A 13,226-nucleotide genomic window follows, 5' to 3' on the forward strand; every position below is an offset into this window, starting at 1 on the left:
TTGGGGCATTTACATGGAAAATGCATCTCTACTTACAAAATTTTCTAGTTAAGAAATTTCTTTCAGAACCAATTAATTTCGTAAGTAGAGGTACCACTGTATAGCAAAAGTTTGAAGTCAGTCGTCTAGGACAAGGGTGCAAAATTATGGCCCCTGTTAATAAGCAAAAACGGGCCTTAATTGGACTTTCAGAATTACTCACTTCCTGTTCATTTTAATGCTTCTTAACCTGGGTTCGATCGAACCCAGTGGGTCTGTGAATCGGTCTCAGGGCCTCTGCCGTGGATGTTAAGACACACCTGACTCAACATGTCAATCAGTTATGACACGCCCCCTTGGCCATCAGTGGCTGCAGACGATCATCTTTATATTGTCCAATCAATGCGGCGGGAAATTTAGTTTGCTCAGTAGTCAACGTGTAACTGTCATGATAATACGGCGTGTGATTTAAAATAAATAATGTTTTCATATATGCTATGTCGAGCAAAAAAAGAAAGTGGTCAGGCGAATATGCACAACATGGATTCACATGCATCATGGAACGTAATTGGGACTCCGCGTCCTATCTGCATGATTTGTCATGCCAAGTTGAGCAATTCTAGTCTCACCGGCAAAACTGAAGGAACACTTTTTGAAATTGCATGGAGATGGGGAATTCAAGAACACGCTTGCTGAATTCAAGGTTAAACTTATACTTCTTAAATTGTATTTACTTTTTAATTTTTTTAAATAAATACGTTTTTAATGTCTTGAATTTGTAAAAAAATATATTTTATTTTTCACGAATGAAGGGTTCAGTGAATGTGCATATGAACTTGTTGTGCTCGGTACCTCGAACGAGGTTAAGAACCACTGTTTTCGACTATGACTGTAATGGACTTTTTTGTTAGTAAAAGTTTGTTTCTTCTGCGTTTGAGTGGTTATGCCTAAAGTGGAGTCAATCATGAAAATTTCAGGGGGACACACCTACACTATTAACAAATAAACAAATATAAAATATTTGCATCTCACCTTGCAGAATGTTCAGGGTGTACCCTGACTATTGCCCAAAGACAGCTGGGATGGGCTCCAGCACGCCCTTGTGAGGATAATAAATGGGCATGCATAAATTATCTGTTAACTTAAATTAAACAAAAGCACTGATTTTCGGCTCGTTTAAAACAATCTACCAACTGCCAATAATTGATGGCATTCGAATGGGTAATGTCAACGAGACTTTGGCATTACAAGTGACATGTCAAACACAGAAAAACAAAAATCTCGAATCATCTCGTAATTATTGTGTGAACAAAGTGAAACAATACCTTGCCAAAACTGTACTCCGTATTTTATACTCTACCCTGGTCCACCCATACTTCGTATGTTGGGTTAGTGAGGCCACGAGGCGTTAAGGGTGGGGTAACACAAGTGCAAAAACAAATCCATGAGTTACAGAAACAAATATTCTATCTTCTAAGCATGTCATTAATTTCACCAAATAACTTCATACAGGGAGATAACGGCATATTTTCACAAAAACGGTACAAATCACGCCTTATGTGAAGTTATTTGAAATAAGTTAACTCCAGTAATTGAAAATGAATAAAAGACATATGTTTATAATCATGTAAATTTGTCCTTGAGTGTTTTGAAAGGCGCTTATAAATAAAATATATTATTATTATTATTATTTATCTCGCCGGTCTGTAGCTCCATGGGCGTAGCCATTATCGAGTGACGTCAGATTGAAGCTGGTCAAAAATGCATGAATGGATGAAGTTCACCAAGCGTGCCACTTTGCCACATTCAATATGGCGGGGAAGTTTAAGTACGATTCTGTGCCAAAGAGTCAACTATGCTAGATATCCATGGACAAGCATACTTTCAGCCATTAGCGAGATAAGGAGCGACGGGCTGACGATGTTGTCAATGAACGAACCGAGTGACGTCGGCGGACTAATGTCAACAATGCAGCGGTAGAGAGTAGGCGTTCCATTCGAGTGTAACAAACAGCGGCAGACTGGGCTGCACTCCGTGCAGATCACTTCGAACGCGCGTTTACAACGTATTCGTAGCAGTAACAACAGAAAGGAAAATCACGGACATGTTTTTTTAGTAGGTGAGACGGATCAAATCGTGTTGTTGCCGCTGGAGAAGTAGTAAATTGGAGTCACGAGGATTTAAGGAGACGGCAAAGCGAGAGCCATCATGTGAAAGAACTTGCATAGGAAACGGATACGAGCGTTTGCTCGAGAAGAGAAGGAAGAAAACGGTAAGCAGCCGTGCACTTTCTGGCGTCTTTGTCGTACTTCGACCACTATCTGCTCGATCTGCTGTGTCACATATCTTCGTTTCCTGTCTGTCACCATCGAAAAAAAAATGACTCATGGTGTGGAGATACACACATGAATGGGCATTCTAAGCCATGTAAAAAGTAATCGGTAGAAAAACAATAATCCATACGTTTTAATAATTGACTGCGGTGTGGGTGGAAGTGACAGCATGAAAGATGATGAAATTAGTGGGTTAAGTTTGTCGGGTTTGAACGCTGGTTCAGAAATTAAACACATCCCCGAACCACATCCTGTTTTGTTTTAAGTCAGCACGGTGTATTTGCTACGATTTTGCATAGTGGGCTGATCAAGTGTGTTTACTTCACGCCACGGGGAAACATTTAAAGAATACTGACCCCCCCCCCACCCCACGCCCCATGACGCAAACATGTCTGAGTCACAGGATATATTCATTCATTAAGGATGTTTAAACAAGTTCCCAGGTTGATTAGTTGGAGTATAATGCGATAAGTAGTATTGATTTCCCACATGCTAGCCTACTACGATCATCATATTTCATTATGTACTATCACGATTTTCCTTTCGCAGTCTAAATGCACATCATTACACTTCGTTTTATACCTAGCCAGTTCGACTGTACATGCACTGCGGTTACCCATTTATCATTAGCTGTTTTTTTTTGTTTTAACTCCACCGAGAATAATTTTATGTTCTCATGTCATGATCGAAATTTGGGGTTTTTATATCAAATATCAATCTATTTATTGGGAGTGTGTGAAACCAGCTGCGCCTTTTATTGTTACGTGATCGGGTCATGCAGCGCAGCGGTTTAGTCAGCCCCTTTTATTATGCGGGGGGTCCCTGATAAGTGGGTGATTCTGCCGGGACTGCAATTTTGATTAGGGACGCAATCAAAGAGATGTTCTAAATATCAATAGGATTCATGCCGAACTATTAAAGATATGTATGATAGTGAGGTACGCCCCACAGTATAATTTGTCATTTCATAGCTTTTCTGGACGGTGAGTGCTTTTTGTGTGCTTTGCTTTCCGGTGTCTTTCTCCAGAAGATAACGTTTCACCTCCCAAAAAATAAACAAAACAACAACCAAAAAAAAACCTGCCGGATTTCTGGCTATATTAGTGGATTGCTTGAGTCCGACGGTTGACACGTTGATGTTGTTGCGGTACATTGATGCGGTAATGAAGCATTTAGTGTCGGCGTGACATTAGGTATGCACTTCTTTGTCTGCTGGATGCGCTGGGATCTTGCCACGTCAAGCAGCATCAGCTATCAATCCTCCACTATTTATTTCTCTTTATCATTTTTATGTTTTTTTTTGGGGGGGGGGTATATCTGACCGTGAAATACAAAGTACGATATTGAGATATTTTAACGTGTTGTATAAATACAGATAACACCTTCATTGAAATGTCACGGTAAACGTTGCTCGACTCTTCCAACACGTGAATGGCTGAAGCACTTATCTATCGTTTTGTAAGTTGAGGGGTCCGTTGTTTTTCAGTGGATGGCTCTTCTTTACGAATGACAAAAGGAGAGATGGAATCCTTTAATGCAGTTTATTAAAAGGACAAAGAAAAAAAAACGTCTGCACCTCCGAACGGATGAACGAGAACACAACACCTTCCTGGTAATACAAACCACTTTCTGGTTTCCTTAACCAATCCGATAATGTCAACATAAACTTGTTTAAACAATTATTAAACGGAATATAACCTAGGTAACTGTAACACAAAATAATATAATGCTCAAATATAAAATGAAAATAATTAAGAATTTAACATAAGCTTACAGTTTTATACAACGAGTCTTTTCTACTTTAGACGTCGCCCTCCCAATTCAACACATTAAAACACGCAATTAGCTTTATCATCTGCTTTGTTGAAAGTATTGGAATTGTCGCCCATTTATTGTGTCACACATTTGTGTGTTCTTTTACACACAAGATAGCACGTCGCTGGTCATGTTCACGCCACAAACTTTGCACTAATTCACAATTTTTGACACCGCCAGTTTATAACCTATAGATCACTGTATATAGAGTGAAATTATACCATTTAAGACTGACCATTGTGATGGGTCTAATGTTATATTTCCAAGTCTAAACTATTAGCTTGGCAACGTGGTTGATTTTATCACTCTAGTTTTCATCATTGCTACATAATAGTCTCTTGCGTTTGGCGAATAGCTATTTGTGGGTTATTTCCTAAACTAAAAAAAATAAATCAATAAAAATATCAAATGGAATAGAAAGTGTGGTCCAGTGGTTTGTGTGTAGGCCTCACAGTGCATAGGTTGTGGGTTCAATCCCGTCTCTGGCCTTCCTGTGTGGAGTTTGCATGTTCTCCCCGTGCCTGCGTGGGTTTTCTCCGGGTACTCCGGTTTCCTCCCACATTCCAAAAACATGCGTGGCAGGTTAATGGAGGACTCTAAATTGTCCCTCGGTGTGAGTGTGAGCGCGGATGGTTGTTGGTCTCCGTGAGCCCTGCGATTGGCTGGCAACCGGTTCAGGGTGTCCCCCGCCTACTGCCCGAAGACGGCTGGGATCGGCTCCAACGACCTTTGTGAGGATAAAGCGGATCAGTAAATGTCACCGATCTGCGTGTTTTGATGGAATCAGGATTGCAGAAGGTGGCAAAATTGTAAACGGGCTGTCACTTATGTAGCGTTTTTTAACCTCGTGTCGTCAAAGCGCTTTACACTGTTATCTCATTCAACTACTGATGACGCAGCAGCTTTTTCATAAAGAAGCAAATTCAGCTTTTATTCGTAATTAGCTTTTTCTGTATTTAAAAAAAAAATAAAAGTCCCTTCCCAAAGGTTGTTTGGGTACATCAATGCAGTGCAATGGCTGGAATATATATGAAAAACAAAACAAAACATGTTCTCATCCCCGCTTATGTCAGCACAAAGGTATGTGAGACAGGCCGCTGCCAATGTTTGGTAAAGAATGAACAGCTTTGCTGGGAAAAAAAAAAAAAAAAAGAGATTCTTCACTTCACCCCAAGGACTGTTGTTCCCACCCTCATTTGTCTTTCTTCCTGAGTTATACTGCTCCCCAAAAAAATAAAGGGAACACTCAAACAGCACAATGTAACTCCAAAGTTCCCTTTTGTTTTAAAACATTTCTGATACCTCGCCCTGGCTCAGTATCAAATTTAGAATAGGATCGTTGGAGATAGGCACTCAGAAATGAATCACAAGAGACAAATCTGCTACTAACAAATTGCACGTTTATTAGCGCCACAGAATATGTCACACAATCATTCAATAACACAAGAGACAAATCTGCTACTAACAAATTGCACGTTTATTAGCGCCACAGAATATGTCACAGCAAGCGAGGTATTAAGCTACAAAGAAATGAATCAACTCTTACCGTACGCCAATAGGGTGGAGAGCCAACACCCTTGGTAGAGCGAGCTTCAATACCAGCTGGGCGTCCCGTCAGTACGCAACCCGCAGCAGACTCTAGCAAGGGGATGGCAAAGTCTCCTCTTATCCTTCTCTGAGCGTGTGCGAAAGAAGGGGTGAGTGGCCAACTCAGCCCTTCTGGCGCCACACTTGTTTCGTTATCAACTGGCGTTTCACAAACTATTATGCTGAACAACTCTTTCTCACGCAATTCTGTTATGTTGTCATGAGACCGGTCCTGGGAAACAGGAGCCATCTGGCCCTACCTATGAGAAATGAAGTCCGATGGCTCCTGAGAAACGGGAACTCGTTGACAACAACACGTTATACAGCATCTGCCTCGGCGTGTCATCGAATCAACATGTTATAAAACGGAGTATTTTGTGAGGAAAACAGCACATTTTGATCATTATCATATTACCTTTATTATAATTTTTTTAGCCGTTTTTATTTCATTGCTGTCCATTCTTTTCTTTTGCTGAGTGTGCGCCGCCGTTGTCCATCGCCATGTGGAATCTTTTTAACTGAGGCCACTTGCCAAGAATCTATCAAATCATTTACACCAGAAGCATATTTCTGAGTCCTGCTTTTGAGTTTTGTCCAAAGCTCGAGCAGATTCACCTCTTGAACTGATTTTCAGATTCTTGCTCCATGAATGAGACAAAAACCCCTTGCGTAAATGAAATGATGCGCATCTGGTTGTCAGAGTTGTGGAAATAAATCACCGGGAAGGAAAGTGGGGATTACAAAGCAGTTTCAGAAGAACGAAGCATGTCTAAAATGGCTCTCCGAATGAAAACATGGTAGCAAGATTTTTGTACCGCGCGCACTCTTTGCACCTTGGCATGGGACTGAGGCATTGCGGAGGACTGTTTGAGCTTGCACCCGCTGAGCTGACTCACTGCGGAATTGTTACTCATTGTCTCTCAGTGTGTAAAGCAGATGCAAATAACCTTCGGCGGTCAAATCAGCATGCAAGATCATTTTAGCACTCGGTGAGATTCTCATGTCAGTCGACAGACATGTTGAACTGATTTTATTTTGAAGGTGTTATAAATTGTTTGAATGATAGTCACCAAAGGTGTATGAGCTCATGACAAATCCTTTCACATCTTTTTCAACTGTTAAACCTTTCATGCACTATTAACCTGTAACCTGATAACATGATAAACTGTCCACTGTCGTAATCGCTGTCCCCGAAAGGGTTAATATGACATCACTTGTTCACCTCATTTGAAAAAAAAAAAAAAAATTGAGAGGGCAAGTCAATTTAAACAACCAACCGCTTCCATATGAATCAATATTCTGATTCCTTGGCCGTAGTATTTTAAAAGTTCTGTAAATTTGCTTTGTTACAGCTGCAGCGGTTGTTAAAGCTCTATATAAATAAAGCTGTATTGTATTGTATTGTATTGTATTGTATTGTATTGTATTGTATTCCCTTAAGCATAGCTCCATCCAGTGGATGCATAACGCAACCGCAGCCACTATTGTAGCTTCTGTTCTTCGCGCCTTATAATGCAGTGCACCCTAGATATGAAAACAGTTTTAAAATAGGCCATTCATTGAAAATGTGCCTTATAATCCGGAGCGCCTTTATAGTGCAGAAAATACAGTACCTTCAATCATTCAAAGTGCCTTTTTTTACTCCAAATAAAGTTCAGCTGTTGTCGTATTTTCTTGGGAATATTTCACTTTATAGGAGGATCAAGAATCTTGGTTTTATTCTCACATTGGCTTTGATTTGGAACTGTTCATACTGAACCCCAACTTGACTAAGGCCTCAGTTCCGACTACCAGCCCTAAAGCGTGTTGCTGCCGTGCTTCACTGTCGGAATGGTGATGATGCAGTGTTGTTTCAGTTTGGGATATCCAGATCACATTTCAGATTCAGAGTCGCTTTATTTTTTTCAAATCATACTGAGTCTCGATGCGGCCCCCCCTGGCAATTCATTAAAAAAATAAAGAAGGCATCCAAAGATGCTCAATTGTCTTTGGTTTTTGTTATTTAATTTGAATGAAAATATCATGATACCAGCGGTGGTTCAAATCAAGTCAATAAAAAATTTTATTTACAAACATCAGTGATGCTTCACAAATTAACGATGCAAACAAATTACACTTTCATATCCTGCCCCAAACAAACAAATTCAAGCAATAAAAAAAAAAAAAAAAAAAAAAACTCAGTGCGGTCACAAAATAAATATCGTATTAAATGGTCAATGAAACAATTCGGCACAGTGTTATATTGTAGGAAGTAAAACAGCAGTCTGGAATTGCAGCTTGCAATCATAACTGTTGCGTTATATCTTTTATCGTTATCATTATTCAGAGTTTGTTTCGTGTCCAATTCATCGAGGGCACGGGCAAAGAATGGTTCATCTGGAGGGCCGGGAGAAACATTTTAAAATGGTCCACGTGGAGCTACGATCGTCAACGCACTGCAAAAGTGCGTCGCACGCCTCCGCGTCAGGTCTCTACTAAGGTAGGCGGTGATTTGCTTTTCAGAAACTCACAAACTTTTGCGTCTACTTTATTTTTCTGTTTCGTTCATGTTAGGGGCCGTTACGGCCGTTGCTCATCGCGGCATGCTTGTCTTCCTGTGCGGTGAAGGGTTGATCGCGGGAGGTTGGCTGCTCAAAAAGTTGATCTGGTCAAAAAAAAGGTGAGGCGCCCCTGATTTAGACGCTAATCAGCCGTTCGTGATATCCTCCCAAGAGTTGGAGTGAAGGTCTCGCAAGTTGCTGCTTTTAGACTTTGTGAACAAAAGAATGTTTATCAGCTCGAGACGTACCTGGATAATGGAACCAGAATCGTTCATCTCCTTTCTCGTGTTCATTCTTTGATGTCAAAGGTTTGATTTCGAGAGCGTTCTAAGTGAAAGGAGTTTGAGCTCACTTTGGAAGAGAGCGAGTTGACAGTATACGGTGCATTTGTCGTATTCTGCGGCGGACAGCGATGCCGTTGTGCACTCTTTATTTTATTTCATTTGAAATCGTCGTTCTAAAATAACATTTCTGTCTGATTTCATTTCTGTTCTGCAATTTTTTCTTGTCTTTTTAAAGGGTATGTAGCACTGACGTGCATAGGAAACGTCGCTTCCCACTAACTTCCTTTGCAGGTGCTTGGATGGCCACCAAAGTAGATTTTTATTTCGAATCAAATTGCGACAAGCCTCCGGCGGTGAGGCGAGAACATTTTGATTCCCCCTCCCCTTTGTACATCTTTCTGTAAAATCCCAAGAGAACTTTCACATACACGGTATTCGTTTATAACGTCAGATCATGAATTATCCATCCATACTTCCATTTTCTATTCCACTTGCCCTGTTCAAGTTTATGGGGTGGAGTCAGATCTCTCGTGTCTCTTTCTTTCTTTAAAAAAAAAAAAAAATGCTTTTAACATTGTAGTTTCAAGTTGCCGGAGTATCTGTGTACAAGTTTCACATTGCTTAGCTCGAGACCATTGGAGTGTTGTAATTATGCCCGCGCGTCATGCAATGAAACCAGCAGGAAATCGATTTTTTTTTTTTTTCTTCAACCGTATTTGTTGTTCTGGACTTGTTAAAATACAATTCACTTCAAGGAATATATCTGTATATTAAGGCACGAGACACAAGTCCTTCACACACATTACAACGGGAGTTAGGAAACACAATAAAAATCACATTTGAAAGGATTACGTACACTACATACCCGATCATAAAGGCGTTTATTTATTCAATTCAAATTCTACGCTATATTCCTTTTCGAGGGGGTGGCCCGGCTGTTCGACCTCACGGTGCAGAGTTGCAGGGTTCGATTCCAGCTTCAGCCTTCCTGTATGGAGTTTGCATGTTCTCCCCTGGCCTGCGTGTTTTTTTTTCTGGGTACTCCGGTTTCCTCCGACATTCCAAAAACATGCACGACAGGCTGATTGAACACCCTAAATTGTGAGTGTGAGTGCGGATAGTTGTTGGTCTTTGTGTGCCCTGCGATTGGCTGGCAACTGGTTCAGGGTGTCCCCCGCCTACTGCCCGAAGACGACTGGGATCGGCTCCAGCACCCCCCGCAACCCTTGTGAGGAAAAAGCAGATCGCAAAATGTATGGATGGATGATGGATGGATTCCTTTTCAAAAAAAAAATTCGAATCGACAGTATTATCTGCTCTAATGTGCAGCGTCGATTAGTTTAATTTAATTTATTTTAGTTGAGTTTCATTTATTTGGGCATGGTTTATTCCAGACAGGCGCCGCGGTGGTCGTCTGGTGAATGCGTCCACCTCACAGTGCAGAGGTGCAGGGTTCGATTCCGCCTCCGGCCTTCCTGTGTAGAATTTGCATGTTCGCCCCGTGCCTGTGTGGGTTTTCTCCGGGTACTCCCGTTTCCTCCCACATTACTAAAACATGCGTGGCAGGTCAATAGCACACTCAAAATTGTCCCTAGGTATGATTGTTTGTTTGTAAGGCGGAATCGAACCCTGCACCTCTGCACTGCGAGGCTGACCCATTGGCCATCCTTTCTCTCTCTCTCTCTCTCTCTCTCTCTCTCTCTCTCTCTCTCTCTCTCTCTCTCTCTCTCTCTCTCTCGATATGTGTGTGTGTGTGTGTGTACCTCTGTAAGAACACTTACTTGTTACTTCCATTCGTGCGACTCCTCTCGGACGTTTGTATTCTAAACTGTAGCAGTGAAACTGTCTGCTACCCATGATGCACCACCTCGCTGTATCTCCAGGCTAGTAAAGGCAGTGAAAGAGACCATTGTTTATGTCGCTCCGAGGCAAGAACCCTGCACTTCTGACACAGGGTGGGAGAAAATATTCCTATTATACCACTGGAATGTGTTTGAATCCGTCAGAGCTGGATGAATGGCGGTGCTTCTCCCCCGCCCCCTAAATGTGTTTCATATTTGGCAGAGCACAATGGACTGTATCAGTTCAAATCAACACTGAACCTTAATTGGAAAAAAAAAAAAAAAATCTTGCTTTGTGTTTTGTTTTGTAATCTGGGAAGCCTAAATGTTATCGGGGAGCCTCAATGTTATCTCATCATCTGTTTTCCTCTAAGCAAGTTCCTCAAAAATGCATTCAAGCACAGTGGGGAAAGCTTGAAGAAAGCCAAAAATTATCCCCTACTTTAAGAGTTTTGCTGCTTCTTCTCATTCTGGTTTTTTTTTTTTTTTTTTTTTTCACAGAGCATGGGTCACTTTTGCATTCCGACAACAGGCACTCTTTGCTTTCGCATGCATGAGAATATTTGATTCTCTCTTTTCTCAGGTTTCGGGCCACATAAAATCCAAATAGCTCTGAGGGTTTTCTGATCCAATGACTGTGTCGACAGTCAACTGGGAGTCCTGCCTCACGTGTCACCCCTTGCCATTTTCTTCATTTTTTTGACAAGAAAGGATTAAGATTTTTTTTTTTTTTTTTTTAAGGACACTCTCAAGTAGCTCTTCCGGGGGGAGGCCGAACCAAAATGATCTCACCTTTGTCTCACGGATGAGGTTAAGTAGGTGGCAGCAGCTCTTCTGTAAGGACTTTTGGCTTTGGAGCCAAACAGTCACATTTTGAGTCTTGCTGCGGACTACGCTTTTAACATGGTTACTTGACCATGGAGGGGTGCAAGTCTAATTCCTGGCTGCTGTCGAGATGCCCTTGCATAAGGCAACCCAAGTGCAGCATTGTTTGTGTGCACACCACTTTAACTCTGACATCTCTCCACACATGCCTGTCTGTGTGTGATAGAAAGTGTAATTGCACATCCACTGCAGTAGGTGACAGTGGCGTGTGCGTGAGTGCATGCGCGTGCGGCAACGGGTCGATCACGGGAGGTTGGCGGCTTGAAAAGTAGATCTTCGGTTATAAAAGGTTGGGCGCCCCTGTTCTAAGTTCATGTTCTTTATTGATATATTTTGTTGATTCCTTGTTTCACCATTTCCAAATACCATCACCTTCTGCCTTGCTGAAATTTATTGCTAACTTGTTTTCATCAAACCATATTCTGATCTTTCTGAATTCTGAGGTGATTCTTTCCAAGAAATTTGCTCTATTTTCTCACTACAATATTAGTGCCATCTGCAAACAGCACAAACTTGAATAGTTGGGCCACGCTACATAATATACACGATGAGTAAATTTTGGGCCCCAACACTGACTCTTGGGGGACACCGCAAGCATTTTGAATTATATTCACCCAACTTCACAAATTGCTGCTTTTTGTTCGGTAACAACAAACTTAAGGCCACCCTCCTTATCTCATGCAGTTCCAATGAACCCTTTGAGGGAAGGCTTTGGTAGATCAATAAACAGCGCTACTGCAATTTTTTTATTGTCTATTTAGTCCGTCATGCTTTCGATGAGTTCTGTCAAAGCTAGTGAAGTTGACCGGTTTGTTCTAAATCCCTACTGACTGTTGGAGAGTCATTTCTGTTTTTCTATTAATTGATCTAATCTATTATTGGCTAGTTTTTAAGAGAATTCATGTCGCTGTGAAACAGGCCTGTAATTTGTGAAGCTGCGTTTGTCACCCGTTTTGTATCTCGGTATGACTTTTGCAATCTTCATTTTGGTTTGGAAATTATCCAGTCTGAAATCATACATCGCAAATCTGTGTAAAAGTGGTTTGGAGATGTCCAGTATTACTTTTCACAAAGTTTTCATGTCCCTTTGGTTGCAATGCGTCAATGTTTTGTTTTTACATTTGCAAACAATCTCAATGACTTCCTTCTCTTCAACATTTTTCATTGAACCAAAATTTCTTCCAATTCCTACATTGCTATTTATCAAGAATACGTTTTACTTGATTACATTCCAACATTTACAAAGTATCTATGCAGGGGTGTCAGACTCATTTTTGTCATGGGCCACATTTTAGTTGCTGTTTCCCTTGGAGGGCCATTATGACTGAAACCAAATAAAAAAAGTCAATAATAATGGTTTATTCAACTATTGTTTAAGTCGCTGTGCTGAGGGGTTTGGTTACAAGAACATGCTTACAATATGGGTCATATATTACATATGAGAATTTTAATTTTTGGTCGAGATTTTAGCAAGCATCATGGAAGTTGACATGCTTGATTTGCTTTCGCGGGCCACATAAAATGATGTGGCTGGCCAGATCTGGCCCCCGGGCCTTGAGTTTGACACCTGTGATCTATTGATCACAGGTGGATGATTGGCTTTCCATATCCCTTACTGATTAGTTACGTATATCCCAGATAGCTTTTTTATAATTTTAATATTTGATTGTATTTTTTTTTTACATATTTGTTTACGTTGATTAGTATTTGCATAATGCTAATCAACATATTCTTATATTTCTTATATTTACATTCTGTTTCTTTAGTTGTATAGTTTGTAAATTCCCCAAAGAGTATATTTTATTTTTTGTAGGCTTTTCTTATTCCACTTTGAGATCCATTGGTTTTCCCTTTGATTTGTCTTTATTTTAATTAGACAGTATTGACTGTATGTACGTCTAAATATTCTTGAAAATTCCTCATGAGTTTTAGTATAATTTTTTCTTCCTGTGTATACTAAGT

General features: G+C 40.6%; 1 protein-coding gene across 1 annotated transcript in view; it reads left to right on the top strand.

Annotated features, from left to right (window-relative positions):
• The first annotated feature begins 1,787 nt into the window (after positions 1-1,787).
• The window catches only part of bach2b (BTB and CNC homology 1, basic leucine zipper transcription factor 2b), a 49,847-nt gene continuing 38,408 nt past the window's right edge, over positions 1,788-13,226 (top strand). The window contains exon 1 of the mRNA XM_019871518.1: positions 1,788-2,251. The gene's annotated coding sequence lies outside the window, so the exon portion shown is untranslated. The remainder of the gene's footprint in view (positions 2,252-13,226) is intronic.

The sequence above is a fragment of the Hippocampus comes genome, unplaced genomic scaffold (genome assembly GCF_001891065.2).
Source record: "Hippocampus comes isolate QL1 unplaced genomic scaffold, H_comes_QL1_v1.1 scaffold100, whole genome shotgun sequence".
In the NCBI taxonomy this organism is placed as follows: Eukaryota; Metazoa; Chordata; class Actinopteri; order Syngnathiformes; family Syngnathidae; genus Hippocampus; species Hippocampus comes.